Here is a 16,077-nt window from a genome sequence, read left to right as displayed (position 1 = left end):
TTTCAGAGGTGCCACACGAGCAGCCCTGCTGAGGCCTCCAGAGTGAGGGTGCGGTCACACATGCGTGAAATTACAGGAGCACGTGAGCAAATTTCAGTTTTATAATTTGAAGGCTTGCAGTTCCTCAAATAGTCTTAAAATGTCTTGATTTCAATTTTATTCAAACTCTGCCTTAAAGATACAGCATGCATACATTTCCATAAGACACAATACTGTATATAAACTCATTCATGGTAACGTCTGTCTGTGCAGAGACTCTGTCCTCTGCCTCTGTTTCATTGGTTTCTTAGTACTTTGTTGTGTCTGAACGTTTGTCAGGACTGACAAGGGAAGACGGATACCATTAACTGTACATAGAGATGGATGAATTATGTAATCGCTGAAAGAGGACAGTGCTCATATCCAGGATGTTTTGGCTTCACTTGTCCATCTTTCTAAATGTCAATGTTTAGAAAGCAACTGCTCTTCTAAACATCAGAAAATAATGTTTTATTTCTCTGACTGACTGAATTGTGCATTTACAAACAAGCAACTGAAATATTCTGTGTATTAGGCCTTTAACTGGGATTAAAATGTGTTAAACTGTGCCGAATAGCTAATTGATAGGTTGATCGTACATTAGATTAGATTAGATTAGATTCAACTGTATTGTCATTACACATGTACAAGTACAATGCAACGAAACGCAGATGAATTTTGTTGGCCTGTAAAACCCATAAATATTCTATGTGTTCTATTATTTTGATAAATTTGCTTATCGTTACATCACACTCACCCGTAACTTCGAGAGGCTTTCCTGTATGAGCTAATGTGAGAAATCCAAACACGTTAATGGGAAGTCATACACGGAGGGGGGAAAACAAAAAAGAAAAGAGAATTTGATTCGATTTGATTTGTTTTTGTGAACTCTGCAGGCACCTTGGGGCACCTGCAGCCCAGGCCCTAACGTGACCTCAAGCCTGTGCAGCCCTGGCCTAGCCAGATGGGGGAGCCTGGAATGTTGTTTTTATATGTTTAGTGTAGGAAAGCCATGACCTAAATAGTCTTACATTCTGACACTGTGTTACATATGGATGGAATTACAGTGTGCACACACACATTTTGTAATCTATTTGTGTTAACTCAGAGCAAGCGCTGGATGAATCAGCAAAACTTTACTGTCAAGAGAGACTTAAGAGGTCTGCACCTTTTGGAACTTGTGTATAGTTTAAATGTCATAACAAGTAGAAACATTTAAGAGCAGACAGCTCTGTTGGGCTAAAGTGTAAAGCAAATGTACCTACAGTGAGTGCAAAGACAGACCTTTAGCACTGGTAATGCACTTTGGGTAATGCATTGGACACTACCATATGGCTGACATTGTTATTGCAGTCGTGAACACAGTCATATTATGGACATTAGAGCGGCGGATGCTGAATGATAGAGCACTGCACAAGGCAAGGCTTTGACTTTCCATTTCACTGTCCTCTAACTGCTGTATTTAGATTGGTTCTTTCACGGTGAAAGAATAAGTAAAAATCAAACTATAGTTATCAAATTACATGTTCATCGTTTTTCATGTAATGAAGAAGAATGCTGTCTCAGAGAAAAGGCCGTCCCCAGGAGGTTCTGGGGACGTTGTGATAAGAGGTGTAAACAAGAGCTCAGAGAGCGCTTGAATGAAGCTGATAGAGGACAGTGCACAGACCAACTGGGTACCAGTCAGCCACTGTCCACTGCTGTCCTCCTTTGTTCTGACAAACCATTTAAAGTGTAGTTTCACGTTTCTATTTTTTTCTTATTGGGAAGACATCCTCTTTTTTTTTTTATTTTTCCAATTTATCATGGAAGGTGATGCTGTTACGTTTTGGAAAGACGTTGACTTGTACTGACCTGAAACTGGAAATGTCACATAAATATCACTTGATGCTGTTTGGAATGAAAAAAAGACTTATTTTGCGATCATTTGGAAGAGATAATAGAAGGTAATACCGTTTGGCATTAGTGTCAGCTCTCTTACTGCTGCCTCATTCTGCTTTTGTGTCCAAGCTCTCAGGTGACTTTGCAGCATATAATAGTAATTTGATGGACTCTGTGCTGCCAATAAAATCTCTACTTTACATTTCCTCATAGTCTGATAACATTATAAAAAAGTCCGAAAACAACTAAGTTGTGAGACTCAGGAGTGAAACCAAGCCTTGTGCTTAATAAATTGATGGCTGTCGAGTTTTGTTGCTTGGTGACCAAAAAGTAAAAGACATTTTCATGTTTTTACCTTTCCTTTTAGATGCATTCGGCACGAGCCTTGAGATGCTCTGAGCATGTGAGCCTTTCATCACAATGTTGCAGGCGATGCTGCATTCAGGACCACTGTGATTTATCGTGTGTAATGAGAGAGGCTCACATATTACAAATGTGCTCCTTGAATCATAATAATCATATATAAAATAATACAATGGAAATTAAAAACATGGATAAATATAAATAAAGTAATAAGAAAGTAAAATAAAACAGACTAACTAATTCTGTCCTTGTAATAACCACGTTATTAATATTATTAGCATTATTATTCTTACGTGTTCATTATTTCATCTTCCTTGGTCGCACACACAGACACACACAGTAGACTGAAGCTGTATTTCCTGTCCTGTGTACCAGGCCTACTGTACAGACAGCCAACCGCCGTCGAAAAAAAGAAAAAAACTTGGGAGTTTGTAATAAGGGCGAGGCTTATTTCGATTCGGTTCCTGCCCGTGAGTCGGCTCTCTGATTCCCCGTAGCGAATCCGACGGAGCGCTACAATTGTCACTTTCGTCTGTGTGCCGCTTTTTAAGGTTTGTTTTTGGCTCCATGTTGAAGTTTTTGCGTCCAGAGCACAGAGTGTCGAAGCCGCATACACTGTTAGCCCATACTACTCTCACTCCACAGATACAGTACACACGCAGACACACGCATAGCTCTCGCCTGATTTGCACTAGCGCGGGTCATTTCAGGTTAAACCCTGGCGCTGTGTCCTGTTCAGTGTAGCCGAGGGAGATCGACACTGGTTCCAGTTGAGGAGGAATGCACAAGCACTGGGACTCCAAATAATATCTGGATACGAGCTTCGTCTTGCATATGCGGTATGTGTCATTTTTGGGATATTTTTGTCAACAGTATAGCCAATGACAGCCTCTCCAGAAACTGGGTGTTTTTCAGTCCAGCACCCAGGTGGCCGTACATTTCGTCTCCTAAGCTAAATATTCATACTGATTTTCACGCTTTTGACGTGATCACTTAGGTGTTATTTCGGTTCTATGGAGGGAAGAGTGTTTTGCCAAACTACATTCAAAATTTCTCTAATTCAGTGCTGCCTTGCAAATCGTCAGACGGCAGACACCTGGATGAACATGACTTCGACCTTTCCAGAATCATAGGAGTCTTTATGACAGTTCGGAGTAGAATTCATTTTGGAAGTAATACTTTATTACTGTGACAGATTAGACTTTAAAATTGGTAAACGCTTCCATACTTACTCCCTAACTAGTGCACACGATGGTGTATTTTGTCGGAATGAGACAGAAGGAATATAAGAAACAGATCAAAAAAGTTTAATTTGTATTGAATTTCTGATTGTTTTATTCACGCCGAATTGAACATTGCTTCGTAAGAATTCATAAACGTACCTACAGTTTGTTTTTAGGGATCGTTCTTTTGAATAAAAAGCGAGAGCGCATTAAATTGAGAGATATTTGGCCCGAGGTTCTGTCGGAACAGCCCGTACCCGGACTAGCTTTATGAAGACTTAAGGGAGTTGGTTTATGGGCCCAAGTTACCGTTTCCCTCGTAGCCTCGGGCATCCTATTGCCTAACGGTAAAACTCGTCCGCACTTTATCTCATGTAGACTGAAATATTTGTCAAAAAATATTTTAGCTCACTATTCTGATGTAATCTTTGCTTTCGCTTTGGCAACATGAACTTCACTAAAGCGCTCGATCAAAACTGGCATGCAAAAAAAAAAAAGAAAAAAAAAGAAAGAAAGAAAAAAAAAGCCGTCCTCTCACAGTGCAGTAGTGACCTTATAGGGTGGACTTCAGAACATTATAGCTCTGACAGAAGTCAGACTTGTTTGCTGATGTTTCATTTGACAAAATATGTGTGGAAAGATTTGTTGAGTAGTTCGGCTACACCTATTTACAAATAATTAAGAACTGTCCCGTTTCTCTTGCTTTAGTTTGCAGCATGACAGGTGACAAGTTACCAACATGAACATAGAATGATGCATTCAGAGGCTGTCAGAAAATACAAATGTACTCGTGGATGAACGATCCAGCAAGAGAGTGGGAGCGGTTTTGTTTTTCTTGGTGTCTAGATGTTAGTTTTAGGGTGCGGATAGCGTGAATTTATTTGTAAAATGCAGCAACAGACAAAGCATTTCAGCCACTGGCCATCACAAGCTTCTGATTTCATTGGGAGGCAGTGAGAATATAACCTGTCAATCAAATATCATATCAGTTTGCGTTTTTATATGGATAAAATATTTCTTCCAAGACATATTTTGACATTTAAACATTTTTTTCGTGCACATTACCTGTCTCTATTGGTTATAAGAATACAACATCAGACATATTCTGGAAACTGTTTTATTTTCGTATTAGAAGCACTCAAGTGCATAGGAATTCATATTTATTACTTCATAAAAAAGGGGGTTTCCAAGGAGCTACTGAAGGCTGCATCAGTTCTCAGCTGAGGGTATTTAAGGTCATTCCATCTGCTGATTTGCTGCTGGCTTTTTTTTGTGGGGGGGGGGCTATTCAGCACACAGAACAGCCTCATGTGTGCAGCGGTGAGGTCTACATTATATGCATGCAGATGGTCTTTAACCTAATGTCATTTGTGTACACACAGGATTTGTTTGTGGCATGAGGCAAATGGCTGGAAGGCATATAACCCCTTTGATGTGTTTGTTGGAACTTGTTAGGCTGCTTTCAGATCTACAGTACATGATGTCTCGACCCTGTGGTGACAGTTGTGTCATTGATTCCTAAATCCTGATAGTGAACACATGCCTATGTGTTCAACACGCCCGCTGAAGGTGTATCAGGCAGGTTAAACTGAAGCGTTTGTGTTACGGTCAGGCCTCCATTACAGATTCACACTATTTCTGGTGAATCATTCCATTCAACTGATTCACTTCATTTACAAAACTTGATTTAGCCTGTAGTGTGAGTGATGGTGAACATTAAAGGCCCTGTACACTCCTAATAAAAACATAAAGGTGTTTTCACTTGTTTAGCCTAAGGCGGGACCCTCTCAGGACTGCAGGCATGTCCAGAGCAGGCCCGAGTCGTGTCCTCGCTCTTCTGCTTTTTTTCTGCTTGTTATTTAGCTTTTACTTTAATTTTAATAAATTGATTGATTGATTAATTTTGAAGAAGACAACTTTAGCACCTGTTTATCTCAATTTGGTGACCTCACCCACCTGTTGGCATAGCGCTATGCATCCTGAACAGCGATGCCTTCAGCATAAGTGAAAGAACCTTTGAGGATGTACAGGGCTGTCAGTGTTTATCTGTTGCAGCTGAATTGGTGAAGCTGCCTTTAAAGGACTACAAAGGTGGGGCTACAGGGGTGTAATGTGCAATGATACCAGGGATGGGTATCATTTAAAAAAAAATTAAAACAGCAGTACTCTTAAAGTGATTCCAGTAGAGTACTTCACTTGATGTCTCAGCACAATGAAAAGCCACATCCCTCAAATACACCACCCTTGGCTTCACCACATGGTAGACTATATAGGTTGTAGCTGCTGTAGTAGTGGGCCAATTCACTCGTCACACAAACCAGACGAATAATCATTTGCTTTCTAGTGGTGCAAAAAGAATCAAATGCGTTTGACTGGAGAAGTTTTGATACTCCTTGGTGCTGGGTTATTTCGCTCAGTACCTTAGCTCAACTTTACTGAGCCTCCTTGTGTCAGGTATGTCACAAAACGGTGATATGAAATATTAATATTGTGCTTATAATACAGGTATGTCAACATTGTGCAAATAATCCAACGCAGATGTAGACCTTGTGGCTCTTTTGCTTATCAGTTCATCTGGGGTCCTTTTCATTATTCATTAAGTGTAACTGGTCCTTTTGTACACTTTTACAGTACAAGTTTTGTACAATTATGGTTACAAACTGTCTCCACTCTCCTACACTTGTGTTTTTAGCAAAATTTATTTGGCAAAGAAAAAGGGACCCACAATAAACAAAGTAAAAGTTTAATTTGACTGACAGAATTGTTATTATTATAGACATGTATTATATTCCAGAGCTATTCATCTGTCACATATAATGTATCTGCAGTGCTTTACTCATTTCAGTATAGGCCTAACTTAAGTGAAGTGAACACAGTATGGCTGTACACTATAGAGCTGTAACAATGACTTAATGAATCAAAAACATTATGCAGCATTTTGATAATCTGTGATTTTTTCAAATAAAAATGACACACTGGTGATGGTTCCAGATTCTTAAATGTGGAAATCTGTTGCTTTACTTTTGTCTTACATTATAGTATATTGAGCATTTTGGAATTTTGGACTTTTTCTGAAACTGGTTCATGTCACCTTGTGCTTTGGAATATTATATTTGTTACTGTTTTCACAGAAACAACAAATAAATATGTTTGAAAATAAATTCTTAAAAAATATAACAGATTGAACTCTAATATTATGTTAGTGTTTGCATGTGCTGCAACAAATATGTCAGTTACCATAATTACCATATCTGAAAACGTGGAACAGATAACGAATAAATAACACCCTCGCAGCTTAAAGACTAAAGCTAAAGAAGCCAACTAGGCACCAGCTACAGTCATATGATCTGGGAAGGTCATTGAGTTACTTCTGATGCCCTCCACACATTGGCTTGGGTGCTGCACCTAAACTTTAGAACTGTAGTGAAAACGCTGACATTTATATTTATGTTCAACTGAAAATGATTATGATAAGAATATTCAGTGTCCATTTATTTGTAACCTTAAAATATCATATTCAGCATGTAATCAAATTTAATAGGCTGTTTTTTTTTTATTTATTCATTCCCTTAAGCCTTAAGAGCAAGCTCTCTTTTGCAATTGCGCCCTGATAAAAACAATAAATATATCACTGCCGTGCATAATAAAACAATAAAACCAAATTACAATACATAAGTTATAGAGGCAACATCAAATGAAACACCTTCACAGCACTCTGGAAAAAGAGATTTAAATTGCGATTGTCTAGCTTGAAAAGTTTTGCCAAGTTGCTCCAGCTGTGGCGTGAATAGGATTTTCCTAGTTACAGCAGTGACATAGCGATCCTCAAGAACCAAACAGTCTTCAGCCCAAATGCAATGTAATCTTGATTTACATTTAAGAAGACACGAGAGATAAGCAGGCAGTTTTTTAAGAAGTGCTTCACAGATAAACAGAATGTAGTGCTGTTCTCTTCTTACTGTTAAAGACCTCCTTCTCAGAAGCTTTTTTTGGCATGTCATATTAGCAATCACGCAGGCGTAAGACGTCATAGTTGCTGTAGTTTGACAGGAGATGTATGAACAGGACAGGGAACACTGAACCTTTTGAATGTTTTTAACAGTGTCAAAAAGAGCCTGTAGCTGTGTCTCAGCGCTCCCGAGCTGTGCTGTGGTTCTACTAGTTGCATTTAACCACTAAATTACAAGTTCACAAGACTTTCTCCCTGAGTCATGTGTTACTATGTGAAACCATTGCTGTTGGGATGTCTGTGTAATCAGTACCAGTATCCACAGGGATTTATTAAGATTTAAATTTTAATGGCTTCCTGGCACAATGATGCCTAATTACAAATGTGAGCTCCTCCTAGCTGCTTCTTCCTCGATGAGCTCTCTGAAGGACCATCTGAAGCATGGTCCGTATTATGTGCACTTACTCCAGCTGTCCACCAGGAATTCATTTTTATGTGTAAAGCTCTTAATGGATCATGTTGGTCTTTTTTGCGTTTGTTTTAACCAACCAGTTTGTAGGATTTGGTGGCATCTAGCAGTGAGGTTGCATATGTCAAACAACTGAATACCCTTCCACAGACACACACATAGACACACTAACACACACACACAACCCTCCCAGGAGTGGAGGAGAACCTACAGTGGGCTTCGGGTCATGTAAAACCCCAAAAGGTCATTTCTAGAGCCGGCGTTTGGTTTGTCCATTCAGGGCTTTTGTAGAAACATGGCAGTATAACATGTCGAGCTCTGTAGAGGAGGACCCACTACCTCTGTGGACCTTCACATAATCCATAGGTAGTTGTATTGCAGGTATGTTTCCACTGACAAAACTACATCTCATGTACAGTCGTGCATCACTAAAGTGGGCAAAGAAATCGGCATAAAAATAGATCAAGACTTGCTGTACGAGCAGATGATTTTGCACTTTTTGTATGTGTTTTTTTGTATTTCACATTTACATTGCAGCTTTTTATAATTAATCAGTAAAATGAGAAGTAATGACGTTGTTAACCAAATAGCCATGGCATGGTTTCAACAGACTTATCCCATGTTACCATACCAGCACTGCCAAAGCCAGAGCTGGAGCGCTGCTGTGCTTGGTGCTGTAGCTTATGATGCCTTTGGCTGTGTGAGTTGGCGCGCGTGTGTGTGCATGCAAGTACAGGCGGACATGCTTGCATTTGTACTTATTGTTCTTATTAAAGATCCTGTTGCATTATGAGGTGAATGTTCTCTGGCATGAATTTTATCAGATCTTGCCAAACCATAATGAGGTTCTGTAGTATTTTAATCATGCTTCAGTTTGGATCAGTTAATCCAGAGGCTATGATATGACAGGGTCACTGTCATGTCTTATTCCTGTGGTGAAATCTTGAATGCTGTCATCGTCTTTAAGGTTTGCTTAACGTGCTTAGTCAGGTGCAACATAATCATGGAGGTATTGACAGCGTGGCTTCATCTCAGTTCAACTTGAGTTTGTCAGTGTTTGAGTATTGTACTGAAAAGAATTCAATAGCATCTAATTGTTGTAATGTTTGAAATACTATCAATTATTGAATTGCGGCCTAACAAATTAAACTTCTCTGATTAAAACTGCTATGTCTTCAAGAGGGCTGCCCAAACTTTTTCCTTTGGTGGACCAAAACTGAGTTAATGGTGGGCCACAAAAGCAAACACCTGATTTATTGTATTGCATTGTCAATGCGCAAAATGGTACTAAGATAGCATAGCATAGCAAGAGGGTTCCAGGTTCGAATCCCGGTCTGGGCTCTTCTGTGTGGAGTTTGCATGTTCTCCCTGTGCCTGCGTGGGTACTACCACAATCACAACCTAATGCACATTAGGTTAATTGGCTACTCTACATTGCCCCTAGGTATGACTGTGTGCGTGTGTGGTTGTCTGTCTTTGTGTGTTGGCCCTGTGATTGACTGGTGACCAGTCCAGGGTGAACTCCGCCTCTCGCCCGTAGTCAGCTGGGATAGGCTCCAGCCGCCCCGCGACCCTGACGGATTAGAGGTATAGAAAATGGATGGATGAATGGTACTAAGGTTCCAAGTTACTTTAACTGACCGTCTTCCTGTGTAAAGTGTCACACACAGTGCTCAATATACCATAATCTAATCAGCTCACCACTGAGTCAAAGTGAATATTTTTGCAGAATTTCAAGAAATTCTAAGTATTCCTGAGATATTGCATATATGAGAATAGGATGGACGTGAGGACACAGTGACTTTTAAGCTCCCAAATCTAATCAGTTCCTCCTTGCTTCCACCAAAACTAATGGCAGTGAGGAAGCATAAAAAACAGATCTCAAATCAGGTAAAAGAAAAAAAAGACCAAGAATATCATGACCAAAAAGAATTAAAAAATTAAGGGGACGAAAAATATAAAAAGGGCTAATAAAAGATAACTATTTTTAAATTCTGTGATAACCTTTTATTGTCATTTGCCAGTTTTGGGGCTCCATATGCAGCTGTTGTTTTTCTGTTGCTTGCATCAAATCCAATACTCTGTGTGTATATATATATATATATATATATATATACCACAAATTTGCATCATTTCACTTTGATCCATCAGTGAACCATAACCACTTCCCCATCACATGTGGAAGCATTTAGCTGTGACTATTTCAGTACAATGAAATTTGTGATTGCATAATTGCAATCATGCATAATTCACTCTACAAAATCCCCTCCCCAAAAGAAATTACATTACTAACTACAGCAATTATGTTAATTAATCTTGCAGTTGCAATATTCAGTAATGGTCACATGTTAATTTCTGTCCTCCCAGCAGTGGGTCTTAGAAGAAGGGAGAAGTTGTTTGGAAAATGCTCTCTTGCCGTGACAAACGCATAAAAGCTTTGAATGGCTGTAATCAACTTCTCATGCATTTTGCACGTGTTAGGTTGACCGATTGTTCGTGAAATCAAATCACATTGGCTGTGAGGGCTCCAGTAACCGGGTACAGGTAACGTGATCCAAAGGCTCACACCGGGACACATCAGGTTGACTGTAAAGGCAGGTCACTTGGTCATTGAGGCAGGATTACAATTGGCAACTGGTCCACTGAACCTGGCAAACAGCTTCCAGATAAACAAGCAGGCAGACTGGGAGGCCAACAGGTAAACAGCAAGGCAGAGCTAGAACATTTAAGCAGCGTAAGGGGAACTCCATTTCCTGTTCATCAAAATTTTGAAAACAGTTGTTTAATGTCTTCTGTGGCTCTAGAGGAGCTTTGTCATGTCTGAGAAATGATGTCATCTCAGCTTGGGCTTAGAGCAAACAAATGCGGGGCTGAAGAATAGCTGAAAGGATATGAATTTGAACATGGACGACTCAAGGAGCGCCCAGTGAAAATATGCCATTGAGCTGCACTGGAGACTAGAGGTTAGGCTTTCTGTCGGGTCCCTCAGATTTCTTGAAGTACAATAAAATACAATACAGTACAGTACAATTCACTCTAGGATCCCCTGAAACTATCTGACAAATTTCTCTAAAGAACCTGCCGTGTACAGGATGCTGACCTGAAAATGACTATGAAGTTCTGGAAAATATTTTTGAGATGGAAAGGTTGGTGCTGTGTGTTTATGAGGTACGTGAAGCATGAGACACAAACGTCACACAAGAGGTGAAAAATGGTGGCAGATGACACATGAAGTCTGCGTGGAGAGGTGAGGACACCAAGACTTCCTCACCTCAATAAAGGAAGCAAACAGAAATTTCCGTTACATGCTTATGTAGTTTTCATTTGTTGGAGGTTTTACTGTCTTGTTACGTGGTCTTCTTCTGCAGTGGCTTAATGACGAATTAGCACCACCAACTGTTTAGCAAACTTTTTAAAGAGAAACATGCAGTATTCTGGACTTTCTTCTTCTGGTTATTTGTATATTTGGTCAAATTTGTGCTCAGTTTGGGTTAAGGCTAAAATGTTTTATTTGAAACTTGATCTGTGATAGTTTGAATCAAAACCAACTATTATAAGAAGTAATAACTAACCTATTGAAGGTCTGTATGGGCTAATCAGTATAAATCCCGGGTTGATGCATTGCTATAAATGCATGTCTGCCTAGCTGACATTAAATGAGTAGCTCAGTAACAAACTTTCAGCGAGACTAGACGTTGTGCTGTCTTTGTTGTACCTGATACTTTATACATCCCAGACACATACAGACCACACACGCACACACGGAGGCTCAAAATGCATTTGACTTGATTTGAAATGCACAACGTAGACTTTGTTTGAAATACAAACCCCTGCTGTTTTTGTCTACATGAAAGGTTGGACTTTGAGCTCAACTTTACACCCTGAGGTTATATGATTGGGTTTTATTCTCCATCTTATTTTACAGTAATTATTTCATTCAATCCCTGTATTTGTGAGTTTTTAGCGTTCTTTAACTTATTCTCAGGCTGCTATTATTATTACCTTTACAGAAACTGCCCATCCCTGTTTTTATGTTGATTCTGTGTCTTTTTTACAAGAAGCACTTGCTGCATTTGATTATTGTTATTATATCATAATATAATTCTTCTTCTTCCTGCTCTTCTTCTCCTTCTTCTTTTTATCATTTTTTTATTATTATTATTTATTGTACATTTTATCTTCAAGAGACCTCCTTTAAACTCTCATTCAGCTGATACCCTGTCACCGATCAGATTGTTTCAGAAAGTATGAGTATGATATTTTTTGCATGTTGCACTTTGATGCTCATCCAAACCTTCTTCCCCTACTGTAGTGTCCTCAAGCGGTTCCTAGGATTTTGATCAGTGCAACAATGAGTCCAAATCACTGTGATTATGTGTTTTTGTACGTAATGAGCACACTGTAATGCCTCTGTAATGGCTGTTGAACTAATCAAACTTGACCTGGTTGTAACTGACCTTTCTATGAAGTAGGAATTTATCCATTACAGTCCCTTTGACACTGCTGAGGTTGTGGCTGAAAGAATAAAACTGCAAAACACACACCGTAAGAAATTAGAAATAAACATGTGGCAGGACAAACTGAACCTTATGGTGGGTGAACCACAGCCATGATCTAAGCAAGACATTGCTTTAATGGAATGCACAAATACGAGGCGGTGATGTTATGAGCTTATTAATTTACGTCTTGACGCAGTCAGCAGTTTTTACGCCAGCTGTCCCTCCTGCATTGGGCAGCTGCAGCTGTGTTGCGTGTAGCCTGGATTACGATATGTGTTTCACTTAGTTTGTAAAACATGACGCTCTGCAGTAGACTCGTCCGCGTTTGTGATTGATCATACACTTCACACATCGCTTCTTTGATATGAAATTTGCAAGAATAAACTCACTCAGTGATGGGGTAAAAACTATCATCAAATATATGATATTATGATGTCAGAAATTTGCAAGAAATAACTCATTCTAAAATATATAAATTTGGCAAAAGTGAAAAATGGGAAGACTTGGATTCATGTTTTGTTTGAAATATGTGACATCAGCATATGTCCGTGAACCAGTCAGGATTTAGCAATACTTCATGGTATGGATGGTATGGTATGGTATGTCAGATTTATACCATTCTGACCTACATAATACCAACAGCAAAGCATTTCAGTGGCGTATCCTGCTGCTTCACTGTGATAAACTGACAGTGACGATGAGGTATGAACTCTTGACAGGTGGTGTGAGGTTTTTCTGGCCGCACATACTGTACTCTGCAGCTGTCAGAAACAACTGTTCAGATTGCATGCGTACAAGAATCCAGGGATACTGTAGGAGTGTTAAAATCATTAAAGTATTTATGCCTTATTAGCAATTGTGGTGTGGAATGTGACTCAAATAATTCAGTTTTAAAAGCACAGTTGGTCCTCTGTCAGTAGCTGGAGTGCATCACGTATGTTAGGCGTGTGTTATATTCAGAGGCAGCAGTTCTGTTTACTTTTAGAGGCGTGATGATCACCAGTGCTGTAGAAAGGCAGACAACAGGCCACAGGATCGCATCGCGTGTCTGCAAACCCTGTCTTGGTTAGTCAGAGTCAGTTTTGCCCACATGTGCTCAGACGTAATGTATTGTTGATTGAGTATGACCATTAAGTATGGAGGTTTTTATTGGACTTTATTGTAGTCACTCACGGAAGACAATCCATGACGCCATGATCACAGTTACTATCCACAAACGCACGAAAGTTATTTCTATAGAAATATGGAGCAGTTTGCAAGTAATTTAACACATAGTAATTTCACATAAAAATGGTATAGGTTTGACAAATGTAAATAGTGGAACCACCACAAATACATGTAGAGTGATACTTACCCAAAGTTGGATCTATTTGGCATATTTTGTGTGTGTGTGTGTGTGTGTCACTGATAAACCACTGATGTGTGCTGAAGAAGTGTCTGCTTACTAACCAAAAGTCTCCAAATTCGGTGATGTCTTTGTCAGTTAATATCATTCATATTGTCTTTCTGAGCTCATGGGCTTCGAAAAGCTTAGTGTTTACATATTTTATTTGGTTAACATTAGCCAGCAGTAGACTTTTTTTTTTTTTAAATTTTCCCTGATGTCAGAGTTAGAGTGGCTGTGTCAAAGTCAGCTGGGGTGCTCATGAAAGAATGACAATGCGAAGCAATTAACATTCCAGCTATAATGACTAGAGGTGTTGTCATTCATAAGAGTCAATGAATAGCACGCAATCTGCAAAGTGTTATTTTAATAGCAATTCCATTCCCATTGAAGTGGTATTGAAGAGATTTAAGTCAATCAGAGGGACTTTTATCTGTCAGGTGTGTGTGTGCTTTTCTTTTCATTAACCAAAGGATTGCAACCTGTACCCCTGCTAAAGTGAATCCTGCTGCTTTGTCCTTGAGCAATCAGTAGAAGCTCTCTCCAATGATCAGGGCCAAAGAGCTAAACTTCCTGTAGGTTTTTACAATCCCTCATTTGTTTTACCTAGTAGTCAAGTTAAAATAAATTGGACAATACTTCTGCGCCATCAATAAACACTTTCTAACATAAAAAGAGAAAGCAGGTTCAGAAAGTTTAGCCGGAATACAGTACACTAGGTGTTTTCAGGAGGTTCAAGCTTCGTGACTCTATGAGAGTTGTACTATTTTTTGATTGGATTCTTCCTTGCAGATCTAAAGTTTTGTCAGACTTTCAGGGGACTGTTGGTTAACTGTGATCATTGGCTCTCTCTACAGTGTGTTGGAGTTCAAGTTCAAACTCTGGCTGGGTCAGTCAAGGACACTCAATCTTGAAGCCACTCCAGCTTTACCTTGGCTCAGTGCCTTGTCCACTCGTGCTCTTCCTGTCTGAGGCAGTGTGTGCACTGCAGCAGGGTTTCTTCTACTCCCTCTCTCTCCCCCTCTCCTTCTCCATTCCCTGCCTGTGAGATCCATACCCAAAGCATGATGATACAGCATGCTTCACAGCAAGAAAGGTGTTATCCAGATGTTGTGTGGTTCTTTGTGTTTCCCAGGTGTAGAGGTTGGTATTCAGACCAAAAGGTATTAAGTAATCTAATAATCTTACTTATGGTGAGTCATTCAAAGGACCACACCACTAGTTTTACAATATAATTTTAATTCAAGGTCTGCTTGCTGGAGATGGAGACCATGTGATGTAGTTGGAATGTAAAGTTCAAGAATGAATGTAGTCTCTCCATAGGTCTAAAGAAAGAGCTCAAAAAGAAAAGGTTAACTTCAAGAGAAAGAATGGGAAGTGAGAGCAAGAAATGGAGCTAAAACGTTGATTTCCAAACTTCAGAGCTGCTTTGGTTAGAGAATGAACACTATTTTTGATGGGTTATACGTGTTGGTCTAAAAATGAAGCCTGGCATGGGAACATTGACTATCGCAATACGTCAAAGTTTGTTGAGTCAATGGAGCACTGGACTGAAAGGAGCGTGCCTTTTATATTTAAGAAAACAGGTTAGTTACTGGTAGCTAACCTGTTAATGGTTACTTAATTGTTAGTTGACTATTAATGGGTATTGGGCTATCGAACACACAAACCAGGTTTCCAAAGTGCTTAACGATCATCAACAAAACCAACAATTCATATACAAATAGAAAGCGATAAACACAATATAGACAATTGGTGAACCATATTTGTAGAAGTTTGAAGATTTAAAATAAAAGATAAAAGAGTAGCAAAGGAAATAGAAAAATGATTGACAACAAATGGAAGGAATTATGCAATTTAAAACCACTAAGCTAAAAGGAACGAGTAAAAAGGCAATAAAAAGACAAAATGAAATATTCATATTTATATATTCTGATGTGATTTGTCCTCTATTCAGAAACTGAAAGCGTCTACAGGCTACTCGTGACTAATATGTGTGAGTAACAACATGATGCAATAGGAAAAGAAATAACTGACTTAAGTCTAAGGGGGTTTTGGCGTAGTTCATTGATGTTATTCCTATTTTAATCCACTTAAACCTCACAGAGGAGGACTCCAGACACAAAAACTGACGACTGTATCTGAAAAGAATTGTTTGGGCATAGAAATATCCCACAATCTTGATTTCAGTTTATGTCAGCTTAGACTTGACAGTCAGGATTGTTAACACCAAGAGGCATTTTCAAACACAATTAAATTCACATTCTATTACGGTCGTCCTTCCTGCACTC

The 16,077-nt window shown here is 39.2% G+C and overlaps 1 protein-coding gene across 8 annotated transcripts in view; it reads left to right on the top strand.

The window, feature by feature from the left end:
• Nucleotides 1–2,689: 2,689 nt before the first annotated feature.
• Nucleotides 2,690–16,077, top strand: part of thrb (thyroid hormone receptor beta) — a 109,169-nt gene continuing 95,781 nt past the window's right edge. For 4 of the 8 annotated variants that reach the window (XR_006845833.1, XM_046417077.1, XM_046417073.1 and 1 more), the window contains exon 1: nt 2,713–3,101. The gene's annotated coding sequence lies outside the window, so the exon portion shown is untranslated. Of the gene's footprint in view, nt 3,102–16,077 lie in introns of all 8 variants that reach the window. The other 4 variants (XM_046417081.1, XM_046417080.1, XM_046417075.1 and 1 more) reach the window with 3 other exon arrangements.

The sequence above is a fragment of the Scatophagus argus genome, chromosome 17 (assembly GCF_020382885.2).
Source record: "Scatophagus argus isolate fScaArg1 chromosome 17, fScaArg1.pri, whole genome shotgun sequence".
NCBI lineage: Eukaryota > Metazoa > Chordata > Actinopteri > Scatophagidae > Scatophagus > Scatophagus argus.
The sequence above is the reverse complement of the archived record's forward strand: the minus strand, read 5'-3'. Positions and strand labels throughout refer to the sequence as shown.